The 21,753-nt window shown below is 34.2% G+C and overlaps 1 long non-coding RNA gene across 1 annotated transcript; it reads right to left on the reverse strand.

The window, feature by feature from the left end:
• Window positions 1-6,323: 6,323 nt before the first annotated feature.
• Window positions 6,324-17,175, reverse strand: LOC306669457. Its single transcript, XR_013766122.1, has 3 exons — window positions 17,075-17,175; window positions 13,255-13,450; window positions 6,324-6,508 (listed from the first exon to the last, which is right to left on the reverse strand). It is a non-coding gene; the product is annotated as an uncharacterized lncRNA (long non-coding RNA).
• Between the last annotated feature and the right edge of the window lie 4,578 nt (window positions 17,176-21,753).

Below are 21,753 nucleotides of genomic sequence, written 5' to 3' on the forward strand. Positions count from 1 at the left end.
AGCTGAGAGGGAAATGTTGCAAGTTCAGAAAAGACTGCTGAAACAGGCAGCTTATGGTTTCACCTATAAACCTACAGGTATACAAATGTATTTCTTCCACACCACATAGAAAGATGTAAACTACTGCCTATAGTTTGGGGTTAGCCATCTGTACCAAGAACCCTCAGGTCTACTGAGCATAGTGTTAACCTGATATATTGCTTCTCTTCAAACCAACACAATTACACTTAATTATGTCCTCATCGATGCTTAGTTATATGTGTTATAAGCAAAAATAGAAGAAAACAAGAGGTAGAGAAAGTGAATGCAAAAAACTACAATAACAACAACTTACGTTTGCTTTTTCTGTGCCTTCACAGCATGTGAAAACAATTTGAAATTTTGATCCCATTAATATATCCAACATCATTTTTATTTACTCAACCAACAGTATGTATTTCCTGGACTAGGTATATGTTGCAAATGTGGTATCAGGAATTTCATCATTAGGTTTAGATCAAAATAATTTAAATACGATAGCATCAAACTGAAGAGCAACTTGATTCAATCGGCATAGATTAGTAGCTTTTCCGAGCCTTGGGTGCACACTTCAGGCAATGCCAGTCTCTTTTCACAGGAGTAGGAGAAATGGGTGGAAACTTAGCTAAAAGAGTAGTGTCAAAGTTGCCCACCAGTGCACTCAGCTGAATCTTAGAAAATCTTAAGTCACATACAAGCTTGAAAGCTGTTCACAATACTGCTTTCCCCAGGGGCCACTCCAAATGACAGTGTAAATGACCGAGATACTCGTTACAAGTTTCTGACATAATCTCTTGAGGCTAACGGCCTACGACAATTGTTGAGTTTTTGGAAGCTAGCATGTTTGATCTGAAACGAACAACTCACAATGAACTTAAAATCAATGACAGCATTTGGTTTTAGTCATATTTGTAGCCATCTAGAATTCAGATAGATACCATAATTCAGTAGTATCGATCAATCTGCTATGCTCTGCAGCAATAAAAAAAAATGCAAACATCAATTTCAGTTACTTGGAAACAGTTTATTGGAACTCATGAAAACATTGCATCTATTTTTAACATTCTTGACTATAGGGTTAGCAAATTTATGCTTTCTTCATATGCATGTATCTTTGCCTAGGAAAGTCAAGTGTTCACTTAATACTCAAGTGAAATCACGCCAGTTGGAAAACGTCTAAGGGTTTGTTGTAGCTGTTTGTTTTCCACTTTCTTGGCTAATCAGGGTACAGTTATAATGGATAATATTCTGAATAAAATATAATTTACTTATTCAAGCCCTGACCTCAGAGCAGCTGCCTCTCATAGTGCACACCTGCATGCTGTTATGGAATGATAGGTTTTTCAAAGGAGTGCTTCAGAATCCTGTCTTCATTTTCTCCCTGTAGCTTGCATCCTGCCTCTGCCTGGTGTGTGTGTTCAGCTGGTTCTCCAAACCTTGGTCACAGTCTCACTGACCTTGGTTGCCTAGTTACGAAATCCTCTTTGTGATTTGTGAGATGCTTGTCTTGATAGAAAGCAATGGATTTATTTTTTTCCTAAAGTAAACTTAACAGAGTTTCTATTTCAGAGTAGAACATATTAAAACTAGTATATCTTGCCAAATTTAGAATGTGTGCTTCACAGGCAGTAAAATTAGGAACTGGTTTTTTTCCTATCCAAATTCTGTTTAAGAGTGCCAACATTTATTTCCTGGTTCTAGAGAAAAAAACCATCTTAGACAACTATGACTGCAATTTCAGCTTCTTAAAAAAAATGGGACAAGTTTATAAACCATAAAGTACAAATATAAGAAGATGTGAAATTTCATTCTGATGATAAATATTTTTAAACAAATTAGTAGTTTACAATTCCCTTGGTTTTCTTATCCTTTCTAAAAATAAAGTGGAGAAGAACTAAACTTTTAATAAATGTTGATGCTGGAAAAATAACCTGATGTGCATTTCACTTCGTTCATTATTAAAGTATATCTAACTTTCTAAAGTTCCATATCTCTACCCTACTGCCAAAATATATTACTTATCAGACAGATATCTATTCAAACTTTTCATCCAATTTTTTCAATGGTTGTTTCCTCCAAATAGAAGATCCCCTTGTGTGTATATTCATATAAGAAGTGACTATATTAAAATACTAACATTTCTTGTTAGATGTAGGTGCATAATTCTGAAAATTACCTTAAATAGGAGCCAGTTGGCAAACTGAGCTAAGTGTCATGATCAAATAATTAAATAACAAGCCCATTATATCATAGATCCTGTTTGCTACTTGGGCACTTGACCATGTTGTCCCACTGAAGTTAGTATAATTGGTACCAGCTGTTTAACTGTTACTTTTCTTTCTTTCTTTCTTTCTTTCTTTCTTTCTTTCTTTCTTTCTTTCTTTCTTTTTTCTTTCTTTCTTTCTTTCTTTCTTTTTTTTTTTTTTTCTTGAACAACAGCCAACTTGACTTGAAAGCAATGCTACTGAAAAAGAGGAGACTGAAGAATGTTGCTGATGTGTATGTATGTATTTCTCTTAAGGTATTTTCCTGAAGTAGTTCAATTTAAGGCCAAACACAGTAACAGTGGCAGAGTAGAAATGTATTATTTGACTGCTAAGATGTCTAGATTGATCAAAGCCAAAGTGGATGAGAAAAAAAGAGTTTCAATTCTAAACATTTTAAAAATTATTTATTTTTTATTTTATTTTTTACAGACTGCATTTTGATTCATTGTACACAAATGGGGTACATCATTTTGTTTCTATGGTTGTACATGATGTAGATTCATATCATTCATGTAATCATACGTGTACAGAGGGTAATGATGTCTGTCTCATTCCACCATTCTTCATACCCCGCCTCCCTCTCATTTTCTTCTACGTAATCTAAAGTTCCTCCATTCTTCTCTCACTCCCCACCCCCTCACCCCCCATTATGTATCATCATCCACTTATCAGGGAAAACACTGGACCTTTGGTTTTTTGGGATTGTCTTATTTCCCTCGGTTTATACCCAAGTAGCAAATGACTTGAAATTAGCATACTACAGTAACACAGTCACATCAATGTTTACAGCAGCTCAATTCACAACAGCTAGATTGTGGAACCAACCTACATGCCCATCAACATATGAATGGATAAAGAAACTGTGGTATACATACAAAATGGAATATTATTCTAAACTTTTTTTTATGAAAAAATAGATGAGACAAGTGACTTATTTTCATCTTTCCAGTATTTCCTATCACATAATCTGCAAGACTTATTTGTAACTGAAGTAGCAATAGGTTCAGGGTCTCCACACCTGAGCTTCTTCATATTATTCCTTTCATTTAGCTATTGAGTAATAAGTATTTTTTGACTATAATCCAAGTAACAAATAATATTCTTTGCCTCCTCCCCAAATCAAAGAGACATAAAGCAATGAGACATAACTCTGATATCATCTAAGAGTCTTATCCAAAATCACACAACTAGCAAATATTAAATGAGGATTAAAGTATTTTTAGTCCTAGTTAATAACAATTCTATTCTATGACCTAGAGATCTTATTACCCACTTTGCCAAAAGTGATTTAAATAAACTATAAATTTTCAAGCTAGTTAGTGAAAGTGTGGTAAAGTATTAAATTGAATTTTGTTAAAGTAAAACAGTAAAATTTTCATTTTAGACAACAGGAAACTCCTGAATGTACTAAAAGGCTTAGAGAGTATGAAGAAAGTATTAAAAGAAGCAATTCAGCAGCAAGGTAGTCAAAAGATACTTATTATTAATTAACATTAATATTAATTATTTTTATTAATAAATAAACATTAATATTGTTAATATTGAAAACAGAAAGAATCAGGAAATTATGGAAAGAATAAAAATATTTCTCAGAAATCACAACCAGAAGAAAGAAAGAAATAAAGAAAGGTTCAAAAAATTATGAAGAAAGAAAAATCAAGGCTTGATAGCAAATTGGGTTAAAAAAAATGAGAGGTATGAAAGGGAAATGAGGAAAACAACTCATTCGCAATAGCCTCAAAAAAAAAAAAAAAAATACTTGGGCATCAATCTAACCAAAGAGGGAAATGATCTCTAAAATGGAAACTACAAAACATTGAAGAAAGAAATTGAGGAAGACCTTAGAAGATGGAAAGATCTCCTATGTTCTTGGATAGGCAGAATTAATATGGTCAAAATGGCCATACTACCAAAAGTGCTATACAGATTCAATGCAATTCCAATTAAAATCTCTATGACATTTCTCATAGAAACAGAAAAAGCCATCATGAAATTCATCTGGAAGAACAAAAGACCCAGAATAGCCAAAGCAATCCTGGGCAGGAAGAAGTGATGCAGGAGGTATCACTATACCAGACCTTAAACTCTAGTATAGAGCAATAGTAACAAAAACGGCATGGTATTGGCACCAAAATAGACAGGTAGACCAATGGTACAGGATAGAAGAAATGGAGACATACCCACATAAATATAGTAACCTCATACTAGACAAAGGTGCCAAAAACTTACAATGGAGAAAAGATAGCCTCTTCAACAAATGGTGCTAGGAAAACTGGAAATCCTTATGCAGCAAAAAGAAATTAAACCCCTATCTCTCACCCTGTACAAAACTCAACTCAAAATGGATCAAGGATCTAGGAATTAGACCTGAGACCCTTCACCAAATAGAAGAAAAAGTAGGCCCAAATCTCCATCATGTTGGCTTAGGACCGACTTCCTTACCAAGACCCCCATAGCACAAGAAATAAAAGAAAGAATCAATAAATGGGATAGATTCAAACTAAAAAGTTTTTTCTCAGCACAGGAAACAATCAATAATGTGAAAAGAGTGCCTACAGAGTGGGAGAAAATCTTTTCCACACACACCTCAGACAGAGCACTCATTTCCTAAGTTTATAAAGAACTTAAAAACTTTACACCCAAAATACAAAGAACCCAACCAATAAATGGGCTAAGGAAACGGGCAGACACTTCACAGAAGAAGATATACAGGTGATCAATAAATATATGAAAAAGTCCTCATCATCCCTAGTAATTAGAGAATTGGAAATTAAAACCACCCTAGGATTTCATCTAATTCCAATTAGAATGGCTGTTATCAAGAACACAAGCAATAATAAGTGTTGGTGTGGATGTGGGGAAAAAGGCACACTCATACATTGCTGGTGGAATTGCAAATTGGTACAGCCACTCTGGAAAGCAGTGTGGAGAATCCTCAGAAATCTTGAAATGGAGCCACCATTTGACCCAGCTATCCCACTCCTCAGTTTATAGCCAAAGGACTTAAAATCAGCATAGTACAGTGATGCAGTTACATCAATGTTCATAGCAGCTCAATTCACAATAGCTAGATTGTGGAACCAACCTGGATGCCCTTCAATTGACGAATGGATAAAGAAACAGTGGTATATATACACAATGGAATATTACTCAGCCATAAAGAAGAGTAAAATTATGGCATTTGCTGGTAAATGGATGAAGTTGGAAAATATCATGCTAAGTGAAATAGGCCAAGCCCAAAACAACAAAGGCCGATGTTTTCTCTGATAAGTGCATTACAATATATAATGATGGGGGGGTGGCGGGGAGAAGAGAAGAATGTAGGTACTTTGGATGGTGTAGAGGTAAAAGGGGTTGGAGGGGGTGGGGATGTGTTGGGACTAATGACACATTAACTAACTCAGGCTGACTCCTTACTCCCTGGTGAGTGAGCAAGATCAAGGCTCAAAGGCGGTTTCACAGATTCATGAGGATAAATCAGACCACCGTCAGGGATAGGTTAACGACAGTAACGTGAACATGATCAGCTCCTGCTTGCCATATAGTCCTATGGGACTGTAGCCTGCGTGAACCCCCCATGCCTTGCTGACCTTTAAGCTGATTGGTTCCCGCCTAGCCCCCACCCTACATAAAAGCTGTGTGACTTCCTCAATAAACGAGTTCCTGCTGTGACTGGTCTCCCTGATGCGTCTGATTGTCCTCCACCGGGAGGGCTGGGAGCGGGTAGTCAGTCGGCCCTACCTATCCTGGTCTGACCTTGTTGGGGAGTGTCCCCTTCCCTTGTCGCTGGTCGAGAAGAGCAAGGGGGCTTAAGACCCTGACAGGGATGGAAAAACAGTAGAATGAAACAGACAGTATCACCCTATGTACATGTATGATTACATGAATGGTGTGAATCTACATCGTGCACAACCATAGAAATGAAAAGTTGTACCCCATTTGTGTACAATGAATCAAAATGTGTCTGTAAAAATAAAAAAAAATTAATTAAAAAAAATGAGTGGATGCATTTAAGGAAACTCCAACACATCACATTTATTCATTCAACAAGTGTCTCTGGAGCCCACGACACCAGCCAAGCATTGGTCTCTGCACTGTGATTAAGGAGAGCAGGGCATACCTGAAAGAATTGGTTAAGACCATCGGTTACCATCTTTATCAGTTGCTCAGCATCTTTCTTTGTCCTTAAACTCCTTTGAATGACTTTTTCACATTTCTTATGTCTGGAAAAAACTGTAGTGGAATAAACATCTCATATATAAAGTAATAAATAGAAAGGCCCTGTACTAGAACACAGGACACCTCACAAATAAGTCATCTGATACCCCAAGAGGAAAAATGCCCTAAATCATTTTTGTTTGAATTTCCCCCATCTTCCCTCTTCCTAGACATCTTAGAAGTACCTTCTTCTTTCCGCCATTGCTTGGTATCTTACCTCTTCTCTAATTACCCTGAATAAATCCTGAGTTAATATGTGAATCATAGACAGGGGTAACAAGAACATTTTCCTGAATAACCCACTCCTGTGATCCAATTAATAAATACTCTTTCAAAGGGTCCTTTCAGTTGAGAATAAATTATATTCACAAAGAAAGAATGTAATTTACTTGTGTACTGCGCCTCTAATTTCTCCTCCAAGATACTAAACGTGATATATTTTACGGCTAGATGCGGGGTGGCTGGTACTAGCTACAACGAGTCTTTTCTTAGACCTTAGTTTGGTAAGTTGGTAGAATCTCAACTTCAGCTCTATGTCCACAGGAAACAACAATTGTTCTGCTCAGTTTCTCGACTTTGACACTATTGAAATTTTGGGCCAGATAATGTTTTGTTGCAAATGACTGTTTTGTATAATGTAGGATGCTTAACAGTGTCCCTGGCTTCTATTTACCAGCCTCCCACCCCTAAGCTGTGACTCCTAAAAAATGTTTCCAGATATTTCTAACATCTCATGAGAGGGAGGTCCAAATCACCAACAACTGATAATCACTAGTGTAACTGAATCTCAGGTCACCATGCAAAAGTGCAAAAAACACTCAAATTATAGAGCTTATGGGAGTTCTTGACCCGGGGTCTCAGATTCATAAGGTGCTTTCCTGCACCTGTGGATGAAAAGCATTTCTTAAGTAATTTTATCAGAAGTGAGTTCTTTCTTCTTTGTGGCTAAAATGCTTTTATATCGATGTATTGAGAGCAGGTACTGGAATTTTATTGGTTGAGAGGGTTTATTTGCTTAATGAGAAGTAGTTTATTAACACTAGAAACTAAAACGTTTTCACAGTAGCTCTCTGTCAGTAGAAGGATTATACTCTTTCTTTATAATCCTATCATACAGGTTTTCTTTGCTTAAAACTAGTCATGTTCTTTTTTTTTTTTTTTTTTTTTTTTTTTCTCATTTTCCAAGTCCTTTGGTCAGAAGAACTTTTTAACAGTGGATCAAATATACTTTGAGTTCTCATATCTAGTAATGTGCTGGTCCACAGTCAACATGTCTCCATCTGAATTTGGAGTTTAGTTTTGAACAAATCAGATGTGAATATTCTGAAAATCTGTGTATGTACTCTTTTGTAAATAATTTATCATATAGTTCATGATGCAGGTAAACACACACCTTAATGTTTAATTAGTTGGTCATGGGAGATAACACTGATATTTTTCAGTAAAATAATAAAAGTGAAGGAAAAGAATTCCACATGTCGTGGTTGCTTTCATTCTCACCAAATTTTCATGGGAAGAAGCAATTCTGTTGGACCTTTATATTTTCAGATTTAATGAGGAAAATAATAAATTAAGTCAAAGATGTAAGATAATTGGGACTATAATAAAAATTAGAAAGCATTTGCCTGCTTTTCCCATAAGCACTGAAAAAAACAATCTATTCTTTATTAGATTTCCAAGTTCCAATGCTTATCAAAGTCATCTTAATGCCATGACAATTCTAAAATTATTGTTTTGTAATAGCGGTTGGATTTTGACTATAAAATAAATCATTGCCTATATTACCAAGGGCCATATTTGTGTCATTTGCTATTATCCATTTTTTTCTTCTTAACTTTTCCTTACTCAATTAGTCAATAATATGCTCTGAATTTACAGGCTAAAGCTTAAAACCAGTCTCTGATTGGAATCGATATTTAGAAAAAAATTTCATAATAGTTAATGTTTAGAACAGAAAAAAATATTTTAAATACTTTTCAATTTATAGTATTTGTTGCTTCTTCGCTTGACATTTTTATAACTGCTCTATGACTCCTATTTTGAAATTTATGTATGTAACATCTGAGGTGTGTATTGCTAGAAAGAACTTCATAGACTTCATGTACATTATCTTTTATTCCCAACTATGCTGCATTACTTAAGGCTGTGAATTATTTCTTTGCATATAGTATGACATCTTGTGTAGAGTAGGTGCCTGCTTAATTAATATCTTATTAATAATTTTGATTCATAAATCCTGAATCTGGAAGTTGCAATAGACTAGTGTTTGGTTTTGTGACTCTTTAAGCAATAGAAAAATAGAGAACATACAGCACTGGGGTTAAGAGGTCACATACCATAGGTGATTCTCTTGCACTTCTGTTTCCAGGGACAAGGTTGCCTTACACATTGATATTAGCTTTTAGTATGATGCATGATATTCAGTAACTAAACTGAAATGTCAAACCCATTTAAGATCTAACTGGCGTATGTTGAACTTACTTATTTTAATTAGAACTTATCTTCAGGAAATAGTCATTTCAAGATACAGAAAATGTAAAAGAAATATAGATTCTTCTATGTTTTTGGCAATTGAAAATGAAATGTGAATCAATAATTCTCTCTGAAGAATTGATTTTAAAATTTGAAGAAAATTTCCTGGAGTGTTTCAGACTGTTATAAGATAGCTCACATTCTAATTTAATGTGTGTTTTTTTTCTTTTTTTCCCTTGAGGAAAAAGTCAATATGTCAAGTTTATTTTCTCTGAAGATGGTTTTCAATGTTTCATTGCTGGTATCCTGAAAAGTATTACCCCTAGTCTATATGCAAACCATCCCTTTCAACTTCCTTGGTAAAACTTTGCCACTTTGTCTAAAATACGGATAGTTGATTATTATCTTAACTATTCACAAGGAGACATCTAATAATTTGTGCAGGCAAGTCAAACATGACAGGGCCCAATTAAGACCTGTCTGTTCATCCAATGGCTGTTTCTTATTACTCATGTAACCACGATGAAGAGGCAGATATTTTTCATTGACCTCCCCCATAAGTATTTCACAGTAGCTGGTTAGATAGTCATGAATTCAAATTATTTCTTAAGTTAACCTCTTATTTGTTACATATTTTAATGCTTAAGTAAGGGATTTGGACTCTTAATGTACGCTCATCAGATACAAAGTGCAATTTAAAAATAAGTGTGGCTGAGTTTTTAAACCTGTATCTAAGCTGTTTTTTACTTACAGACTTGTCAGTTGGGAGTTCATAGTCTCAATCCAGAGATGGACCCATATCTTTAGGCATTTTGGAAAGTATCTTTTAGAAGTAGCTTTTCACTCTGCAGTATATTTTATTGGCTCACCAAATAATGCTGGATTTTAAATTTGGATTTCATTTTAGAAAAAGGATGGAGCTCATCTGGAACCAAGACTCATGAATAATCCAAGTGATGGAGTTGGGTTGTGCCATTTTTAGCCCCCAAATTGTCTGTGTTTTTAATAGTTCCAAGATTGATTTTTATTTTTGCACAACTCACATATTTTCAAGGAAATACATTGAGAGGTTTTCCAAACTCTATGTAATGGAATAAACAGACTCTGTCCCAAGTTGTCCATTTTAAAGGGCAATACTCATTTGAAGGAGCAAATTTAGACATGTTTATAAAAAGATATTACTTACAGTCATACTCTTTGCTTTTACTTTGGAAGAATAAGGGTGTATTAAGATTGCACAAGAGCAGGTTGGATTTGTGGGTGTCATATGGCTTTTCAGAGATCTCCAAGCACATTGGGAGGAGGTGATAGCTGAAAATTGTTATTAATAATTTTTAAAAGTTTTTGAAAAACAAAATTTCTTTCTCTGTGATCTTCTGTCTTGACTTTTGCCACTTTTGAATTAATTTTCATAGTGTTATGTGATTCTTTTTTCTTTTCAGCCTGGGAATTATTTGGGCTTAAACTGTTAACATAAGCTAATAATTCTGTTTCCTTACTATCCTAAGCAGGCAAGAACTGGGCATTAAGCCAAGAAAGAACATGTTGATTATAAATCTAAAAACTAAAGAAATATATCCTAGTTTTGATTTGCTGCCTTAAATTAGGAGGGGGGGGGGCAAAAGTGGTGTTTTAAAATGACTGTAAATGTTTGTAGAAAACAAAACGTGAGCCCCTCCCACGGAGCCTATGAAGCAGGCTAAAACTGGGCTACTGTAATTTGGGGGAATTTATTTCCATGGAAAATTAGAGCTTCTCTCTAAACCCTTTTTAATTATATATCTTCACAAAGAACTTGTCTCTTGAGGCTGGGTTCATGCTGACTTGAACATTGGGAGTTTTGAGTCACAGGTTTTTTTTAAGTCTTATTTAAGGTAGTTGTTGATCTTAGCGTTTCTCTCGGTTTTTTTTTTTTTTTTCAAATGAATGTCAGTAAAATAATTGGGGCTTTATATAATGCATAAGGTGTTAAAATCCTTAATTAATAAAATCTGAATACAAGAAGCATCTCTAATTCATTCATACACACATTTAATATATTTTATCAAGTGTTCTTTTGATTTAGACACAATCGTATAAGTTAGAGTTATAACTGTGAAACAAAAGCAAAATTCCTATCATTGTGGATCTCAGGATTTCTCAAAATCAAGAAAATTATCTTTAAAAAAATAATTATATGCTATGTATCCCAGGTACTTGCTAAATCATCATAATTATTACACAAAGTCAATCACAGGAAACTTTGTAATAGATTTTATAGTAGTAAAGTATACATGTAAATATAATTTTGAATAATTATTCTTATGACCATAGAGCATTATGATTGTATAACACCATATATAGCTTCAATCAGAACTAGTACTCTGGTTTATTTGCAATTCTAGTCCTTTGATTTATATCTAGTATGTCTTTGCTCTTTGCATAAATATCAGGAATACCTGGAATATGACCCTTTTGTTTCTTTGATTTCACCAGTAGAAACATAGGAAACTACTTTTATTAAACTAAAGCCAGCATTTTGCCCTTAACTGAATTTCTTCAATAATTAAAACTATTTTTTATTGTGTATATGGACTCTACATATTTCTTTATTGGTTGTGCTACATATTTCTAACATTTTTCTTAACCATGTCACTTATAAAATAAAGCAGAAACTTCTAAAGAAAATTCAACTTTCAGACACTGTAAGTCTGGAGGATTAGGGAAGGTATGTGGGGAAAAGAGGTTCAATTAAATATAATATAGAATGTTTTAAAGAAAATTAGTGGAAACATCTTAATAATTTTGTGTTTAGCCAGTGAAAATTGTTTAAAGTTTATTTCTCATTTTACTTCTAATTCTATGTAGTCATGAAGAAAATTATAGTTTTGTTTTATGTATTTTCTGCTTAAATGGTATGGTATAAATTATTTCTGAAATGAAGCAAAGATCATTGTTTGAAAAAATACTTTACAAAAAAAAACCTTTCATCGCTTTTATTTTACACATGTAAATTAGAGCTCAGAGTTAATTTCAATATATGATGCAGATATCTTAAGTTTAGAAAATAGTTCATGAAACATTAAATGAGAATTTTTGTTGAGTTTTATGCAAATCACATCTCAGATAGGATTTTTCAATTTAGAATAATTACTCATTTAGTAATATCATTGATGTATGCAGTTCTTTTCTTCAGTATAATTGAAAGTTCTTTATTAATAATCATTGCATGCTAGAAAATAACCTATGATGAAGGTAGAGAACAGAAAATATTTTAACTGTCTTGTGAAAAGTAGACTCTAGAAACAGAATGTGATATCCAACTTTTTTAGGCTTTATATTGTCATTAATGCAGCAAGTCATTGACCATAAACACAAGGAGTATTGAGTATTAACAGGTCATTTTAGTAAATACTTTTTTTTTTGTTTTGTTTTTAGTTTTCTGAATGAAAATGCAAGGAGCTGTTAAATTTGAAAAATGTTGATAGCAAATCAATCACAAGCTGAAGATGAAGGAATTGTATATTTTGAATAAAAAATAAGCCACTCTAGGAAAGAAATAATAATCCTAGATATGACATTATAGAAATAAATAGAAAAGAGACTATTTCCCCCAAAATTTGATGGATGAAAAAAACATGCTGTATTTCAAAAGTATACAGTTATTTCATTGTGGTCACTGTTTTTCATTACAAAAATAAACACAACAAACCCATATAAATAATGAAGAGCAATTTAAAATATGTTTGTTTTTTTCTAGACTACATGGCTTTGGGTTATTTAAATATATTTTTAATAGTAACTTGTAGATATAGTAAACCTATTGTTAACTGACAAAAATCCATCGTCAAATCTTTATTTTAGTTTTTACTGAGAAGTAAAATAAGTAAATATATCTACCAGGTTTATGTAATTCTTCTGTCAACATTTTTCTAGAGTGACAACCTGGGATGAAAGTAGTCTTCAGATTAATTAATGGCCTCTGATTAAAAATGATTTGGGCATAGATTTTAATCTACATAGGACATCTAGAAAAATAGACTAGGGTAAAGAGGGACAATATCAAAGGAAAAAATAAAATACTAGAAGACTTAAAAGAAAGTAACTTTATCATTAAGGTTTACTAATGAAAAAAGATAACTGGGGATACAGTATTTGCTTTCTGCCCTGCTGCTGGAAATGTGAAACTGGAAATAGAGATTAAAGTGTGGGCTTCATTGAGGGGATAGTTGAACTCCCATGACTAGGTGAATGGACAAAGAAGAGAAAAAAGCAACTGAGTACAAAGCATGCAACTCACCTGAGCCATAATGCATGGAATTTGCATTATTTAATTTCATTTTATCTGCCATACTGTGATGTCAATTTTATTTTCATTTATTACTGGCAAGTAGCCTGAAGCTTCAGCAAGCAGGGTAACCAGTCAAAATTCTAAAATTTAAAAAGTGTAGATAAAGACCTAGGTACTGTGGGACTGAGGCCAAAATCCATTCTTCCTGAGAAAGAACACAAGGCACAGAAGATAAAGCAATAAATAGGGCCAGAAAAGCACCAAGAAAGATGTTGAACATGCTACATATTTTCACATTTCATATACCAGCAAATTTAAAGAATTCCATGTTTGTGTTCAAAGGTAGGAGAGAACATGCTCCCTCTTATAGCAAAGACATAAAGATACCTAGAGAGCAGTTTATTCTGCAGCACAGAGTAGTGGTGGTTAAATTACTGGGCTTCTTTACACTTAAGGTTCAAGTTTTGATCAGAACTTGCCAGAGGGTTTAGTGATGATCCCCTGAACTATTATTTAATGATAGTTACCACCTAGTTTCTACTACGTGCTAAGAATTTCAATGCATGCTTTATTCTGATTTTCTCAAATCTATAACTCTTCAAAGCAATCACTGTATCTTTTTCATTTACATTGAAGGAAACTCATGATAATCAAAATTTAAATTAGACTTCACTCCAAATTACTTACGGTCCATTGCCAAAGAAATTTCCTGTCTTTCTTTCTCTTTAATTATGGCAAATTTGTTTCTTGACCCTTCTAATTTACTTTGATTCCTTCCATCTTCAAGACAACCTGACTCTATGGAAAATCCCTCTTACTATTCTTCCAGCCTCAAAACCTTCTGGCTCCTAAAACCCAGGTCTTTTCTATCTCAGAAGTTTCCTTTCATTCTCAGGCAGGTTTTATCATACACAAATTTCTTCAGAGTGGTTTATTCCTCAGTCCTCTGTTGAAGACAATTTGGTGTCTGTCCCCATTACTCCAGGAAAATAAATAAACTTCTGCAGATTTTAAACAATAACTTGCTCTAGACCATGTAACTCTAGTGAGTTACCACACTTGACTATTCTTTCTTCTTGACAATATACTACATTCCTAAGCTTACTTTTCTCTCAACAGTCACAAATCAGTGGTTCATGCATGGGCATTGGATGTAGTTCCCTGGTATTTGAGTATCAGTTCCATGTCTTAATTGTGCAACTCTGGCTAGTGTTTTAAATTCTTTCCTTTGAACATCTATACAAATCTCCTTGAGGGAGACAAAACACACAAAGAGACATAAAGCTGTGTTTCCATGTAGGATTCAAAATGAGAGGCAGTTGACAATGTGGTGCCCACTTCAGATTGGGCATATTGAACAGGAAGGTGACTGACTGACAAGCAATGAGCAGCTGGCCATGTCAAGTGCACAGGGAAGATAATCCAGGTCAGTCCAAAGGAACACACTCGATATTGAGGATGGAAAGAGAGTTTGTGTTTCCAGAGAAGTCAGAAATAATAGGAGAAGGCATAATATGGCGGGAGGGGTAAGCAGTCACTAGAAGACATACAGCTTTGGAAACAAGGTGAGGAATCTGTATTTTATTTTACATGCAATAGGAAGCCCTTGAAGAGTATTGAATAGAGAATGGGAGAGCCTTATATATAGTTTTAAATTCATACTTCTGCTATGTATATAATCAAATGCTTGAGACAATTGAGGGAGGACACTCAATAAAAATTATAGTCATTTGACTATAAATGACTATAGTCATTTATAAACTATAAATTTATAAACTATAAAAAACTATAGTCATTTGACTATACATCTTAAATATTTGAAGGAAAACAAGACTGGATACTGAGACTGATTCTGTATCAAAAAAAACTGAATTATGGACAAGAACCTAAAACATTCAAGTCTGCTATTCATTTTTGGTGAATTTTATTCTATCGACAGCCTGAGTTTATTAATTAGGAAGCAAGGTTTAGCTTGGTTCCCTTTCCCTAGTGTTCCTGAGCATCTTGCCACATTGATTGATAAATTATTCAAGAGATTTCCCTCATTTTCACTTTGTGGTCACTCTAAGGATCAATGTGTAAATACCTACCACAGTGTTCAGAACACAGTAGGTTATTGAGATAGAAATGGAGGTAGAAGTACATATACATTAGATACATAAGCATAACTATAGATATATAGATAGACATAGCCCAAGATTTTTATTATAATTCTTTTTATATTTCTGCATCTTTATTTTGTCATAATACAAGTTAGTTTTAAATTTCAGCTTTGTATAAGTTGAGAATTTGATCCTAATATCTGCGATTGTGTGTTGATGTATAGTGTTGACTTGTTCAAAGAATTATCTCAAATAAGACACAAAAGCCTACTATTTGTATGCTTTAGTCCCATTTCACAGATAACCAATTAGATCAATCAAGGCCCTGAAAAGATACAAAGACAAGTAAATGTATCATCAGGAATTTTCTTGGCTAGCTAGGACTCAGCCAAAGATAAAATATGATATTTAGCTTCTGATATTATGAACAACACAACTTTTGTGTTTTTGTCAATTCAAAGGTCTGGAAAAACAGGTACAGTAAGGGAGTTACAATGTGTAGGTGACAATTTCCCCAACTCATGAAGTTACTCAGCTCCAAGCCCAGACTGCCAAACTCCTGTCATAAATTTCTTTGACTCACATGCACAATGCTACAAGCATTTATCAAGGAAAATTTTGGAAATATTTGAAATTCCTAAACACAGGAATCTTAGCTACAATAAGCAAAACGGAAGATTTACATATAATTTAAGTGGGTGGCAGAAGTCACCAGAAGCTAGTACATAAACAAATGTGCACATGACCAAACGACAACTTATTTATTATTGTAGAATACTACAAAGGCTTTACTAGACAAGGTATCAAAGTTATTCCAGCTGCTCAAGAACTAATACAAACATTAATAACATAGTATAGTTAAATGCATAAAAAAAAATAAATCAAAGTAGTAGAAAAAGTAAACATTATACAATTAAATACACACCTACATAAAATTCTTATCACTAGACCTGTTGTGAACCCAAAAAGGGATTGATTTATGATAGAGAAAAAAGAATAAATGAGGTCAAAATACATGTGTACAACAGAGAGCTATGGGACACATAAGGTTCTCACTTTGAATGATTGATTTTTACACGATAAAATAGGCTGAGTACTTTAAATCTTTAACAAAAACAAACATAAAAAGTAACTCATGCCAAAAAAGAAAAAAATAAAAGAATCCCCACAAAGCAAACATTCGTACACCACCTACACATTCTCTGCAGGACACAGCCAAGTAAACAGAATTGACCATTGTGTATGAGTAGCCACAGTGGCCTAGATTTTATAAATGGAGGTGTCCATTGACAGTATAAAGGACATATAACAATAGGCAAGACTCACACGCTTGGAGTTTAAAGTACATGGAACATTATGTTAAGTTAGAAGAATAAGACAGGATGTCAGGTATCTCAGTCACCAAAGAATTATTTGAAATGATCTAAGACAAAACCTACTATTAATAGTCAATTTTCTGAGTTTCATATTTCTTTACATTTGGTAAGCAAAAGAAAAAGCACTGTTTTTGTCCCAAATCATGTTTTTAAGAAAGCTAATATTTAAAAAAAATTAAAAGTACAAAGACTTGGAAATTAAAGATAGTGCTTTCCTTCTCTATTATGTAGTATGATGAAGATAATGACTCCCTTAGGAGGAGGCATTTCTATTCCTTATCGTAAAAGATATGGGTTCCCTGAGTGTAGTGGTCCAGCTCACCTGGGCCCATTTGCATGTTCTTGTATTACCTGAGACAAGTGAAATTGATGTTCTGCTCTGCTGATTACTGTGCCATGAAAGGTCAAGTCCCTTGTCTTTGACCCAGGAGTCTCATGTCTTTCCCCTCCTCTATGAAGCTGTGTCAGACTAATCTATTATCTTGCAAGTAGGGTACAATCTTAGACTATTTCCGGTTTATGAAGTGCACTGGTTACAAGTATAGAGTGCTTATAGAGATAAGGCTTTTGGAAAGGAAAGAGAAGGGCCTGGTGAGCCAATTAAAAGGGAGAATTGGCAGCAAACATATGACATTTTACAAAAGTATTCGTTTGCAATGGGTTGGAAATTTCAGAAAGAAAAGAAGAAAGGGAGGAAGGGAGGAACTGAGGGAAGGGAGGAGGAAAGAAGGGAGAATGGAAGGAAGGGAAGCAAGGGAATCCTTTACCACTGATTATTTTTTAGACACTGCTCTTAAAATCTCTGCTAAATTCAAAAATGTTTGTAGATTGTTAAAAGAAAAAGAGTTACTGGTTTGGTAAATTCAACATTTTAAAGCTGCTTTTTTGCTTAATAAATGTCTTTGTACTTTTAATATACTTTATTTCAAAGTTGTATTTGCTCAAAATATTCTGATTGTACAAAGTGCTAAATCTGCAGTTCTCAACTCTAGACTTTTCACTATTTTTAATTAACAAGACTGACCCAGATAACTTCTCCAATCAAATTATTTTGATATGTGTTAACAAAATCATTCAATCTCTTTGTATAGGTATCTGATTTGAAGCAAAGTGATATTGTGTGTTTCTATGATCCTCCTTCTCTATAGGAACAACCCAAATGAAAAGATTTATACCAGGTTTGAAATTATAAGTTAAAGTAAATGAGAAGGCATTCCAATTTACTTGTATCACAAAACCATGTGGAAAATATGTTAAGGTAAGCAATATTATTATAATTTTGCATATCATTTGTGACTGTATTGATCAAAGACTGAGAAATATCTTAAGTAGGACATTTTGATTCATACGATGTCAAAGGCCACATATTAAAGATATTTCCACAAATTCTCTCAAAAAAAGTAAAGAGGATGATTGAAAAGAAATACGAACATATTCATGTGTTAAGTTTCATACTGAGTCTTTTTACTTTCTGTGGCTTATTTGAGCTTCTTTCTTCTTCTTTTTTAAATATTCTTTGGTTAACATTCATTAACCATACCCTGCTGATAGCAAGAAATAAATTTAATAGGCAGCTGGGTGAGAGGGAATACAGGAGAGTCAAATTACTCTGGACCAGTGATGCAGAGACTTCTCCCCAACTCCACTTCTTATTAAAAACATGTCACCCATTAAGATGTATATTAAAATGCTCCTTAAATCCTTTTACATGTATTATTATCAAAGCTGTACCCAAATAAATATTGGTTGGATAATTTATTAGTTTAAAATTGTATATGTGTGTATAGGTGAGAGAGAATATTATATGTACATGTGCATAAATACTTTTGTAAATATGTATACCCATACATACATATTCACACATACATATGCATATAGTACACACACATTTGTATCATTAATGTGTTGAACTTGACATTTGATGCATCAGCACTACATAATTAATACCTGACATTCATAACCTTATACTGAAGAAGCTGAATGACATACTAAAACTATTTAAAAAGATCGTTTAAGTAAAAATCCATGATTTCCTAGTTTAGTTGACTCCACAGTTTATCAATTCTCTCAGGACAACATTAGGGCCCACATTCTGTAGCAATCTTCTCCAAATAATTATTAAAATTCTATTATGACTCTATCACTTCATTCCTACATTTGCATGTATATAATACCTTCTTCATCTAATCTATTTTGTTGAAGACTGAGTTTTATATACATTATCCCTTTCTTAGACCAAAAATCCGTTCATTATAGTCTCTTTTTTCCTCTACAGGAATCACTACCTCTTTGTTCATTTCTTTCTCTTGTACTGTAACTTATTCAACATTATAGCCCATAAAGTGACACCCTTTATTTATTTATTTATTTTTTTTTTCAAATTAAAATTTTATTTTATTTTCATTTTGAGACAGGGCTTTATGAAGTCACTGAAGCTGCCTTGAACCTGCAATCTTCTTGCCTCAGCCTCCTGAGTTCCAGAAGTGTGCTGCCATGCCCAGGACTTTGTTTTTTTTTTGTTTGTTTTTTTTTTTTTTTTTTTTTTTTATTGTAAACAAATGGGATACATGTTGCCTCTCTGTTTGTACATGGCGCAAAGTCATACCATTTGTGTAATCATAAATCCACATACAGTAATGTTGTTTGATTCATTCTGTTATTTTTTCCCCTTCCCCCCACCCCTCCCACCCCTCTTTACCCTCTATACAGTACTTTCTTCCTCCATACTTGCCCCCCTCCCTAACCCTAACTCTAACCCTAACACTAACCCTTCCCTCCCCCCCATTATGTGTCATCCTCCACTTATTAGCGATATCATTCGTCCCTTGTCTTTTTGAGATGGGCTTATCTCACTTAGCATGATATTCTCCAATTTCATCCATTTGCCTGCAAATGCCATAATTTTGTCATTCTTTAAATCATAATCTATTCTTCCCTTCCATCTCAAACACATATCTTGAAAGAATAGTCTTCAAATTCCCACTGAAAATCATAGGCTGTGACAATCTAGCATCTATCTGACACTGCCAGCAAAGGTAAACAACTTTGCTAACTTTGTGGAATTTCTTTGTTTATTTTATTTAACCTCTCAGGTGAGTTTAAATCTCTCTTTTTAAACATTCGGAACCCATAGAAGCCAGACAATGTGCCTTCCTGATTCTTTTTCTTTGCTTTTCTCTTAAATGTCAATGTCTTTGATAATTGATCCTTAGAAAAATAATTTTGAGCACTAACAACACTCCTGGAATTTTTGGTCCAACCTTTTCAACAATGGCTATTAAGTCTTTTTCTAACCTAGGCCACTCATATTAATTATGATGGGGTTTAATAAGTATATATTCAGTAACTTACTAAATATCTCCAGGGATATCCTCAGAACATATTAAGTATATCATTTCTGAAATTCAGCTGACCATATTCTCCCTAAATTTGTTATTGTTGAACACCCTTTTTGGTAACTCCTCTTCATTCCCAAACGGAAACTTAAGATTCCTAATAGTTCCTTCCAAAATCTACTCTCCTGTATCAAACTGGTCAAGTCCTGTCAATGACTTTTCCTCATTGTGCATCATATCTATCCAATCTTCTTCTTTTTTTTTTTTTTTCTTTTTTCTTTTTTACCACATGAACACAGTCTCTTACTCTTGTCAGTTATCTCTAATTTTAAATCAATAATTTTTTGAAACCTCTTGCTGCTAGTTTTGCCCTCTTCTTCCACTTTATTCTTCCATTGCCACCAAATCGAATCCTCTAGAACACAAACCTTAGCATGCTCACAATACTTTATGGCAACTAATTGCCTGCAAGGTAAAGCCTTAACTCCTTAGGTAGCTTACAAAAAACTCTTTATGCTGTGGTCCCCATCGGAATTTCTTGCCTCATCATTCTCAAAAATACTTCAGTACAATGGGTGATGTGGTGGTGGTCTGGATCTTAAATACCACCCAAAGGCCATGTGTTGGAGGCTTAGTCTCCAACCTGAGGTACTATTGAGGGTGTTGGAACCTTTAGGAGGTGGGGCCTAGGGGACTGAAGTAAGATACTGGAAGCAAGACCTCGAAGGTGACGTTGGTACCCTGGTCCCTTGCTGTCTCAGTCCTAGATTCCTGGCTGTCATGAAATGAGCAGCTCCCGCCAACTTGTACTTCTGCCATGATGTTTTGCTTCACCACATCCCCAAGAGAAAGGGAATCAAGTCACTTTGGATTGAAACCTTGAGCAAAATTGAATCTTTCCTCCTTTTAGGTTGTTTATGTCAGATATTTTTAACAGTGATGGAAATCTGATACATAACCGCATACCTCACTTCTTTATCTATGGTACTTCTTTTAGAAATGGTTGTAACACACTTTTTCTCCTTGCTTACCACCTCATCAGCCTGACATGGAAAACTCAAAAAGCTTTCTTGCATTCATGGACCAAGTTAATCACCTCCATCTTTGTGATGCTGCTCTGCATTGAAACTGATTTTTATTGCTGAATTTGCCACATTGAACTACCATGTGTTTGTGTTCATATTTCTTTGTCTGCCTTCATGTTCTAGAAGCTCCTTTATACAGAGAGTAGCATATACTTTCCCAGATGTCCTGTGCCTGGCATGCAGGGAGTCAAAAAATATATGATGAATAAGCATAAGCATTTATCTTTGTGAGGAATGACAGGATACATTGCTAGTGGGAAAGGAAGAAGAACCATTATCAAAATATACACTAATAAAATCCCATGGTGAATTGTGAGTATGCTGCAAAGATCCTGCATGCTCTCTGCTCTCGATTAGTGTGCAAACTGCTTCCAGTTTTGTTCTGTCGTATTACTCATGAAAAAATATCAATAAGACTATCTCTGAATTGTATCCTCCTCTGACTATAGGTATAATTGAAAGTGTAGACAGTCCTCCTCATATAAAGATTGCATTTCAAAATTTTTAATTCAGTCGTTTTGAAACTTGAGGTTTTTTTTCCTAATATTCCAGACTGTTCTTCATTTTTCTAGGCAGGTCACAAAAGACAGTTTTACCCATAAGAGATCTG

The sequence above is a fragment of the Sciurus vulgaris genome (assembly GCF_902686455.1).
Source record: "Sciurus vulgaris genome assembly, chromosome: 9".
Lineage (NCBI taxonomy): Eukaryota > Metazoa > Chordata > Mammalia > Rodentia > Sciuridae > Sciurus > Sciurus vulgaris.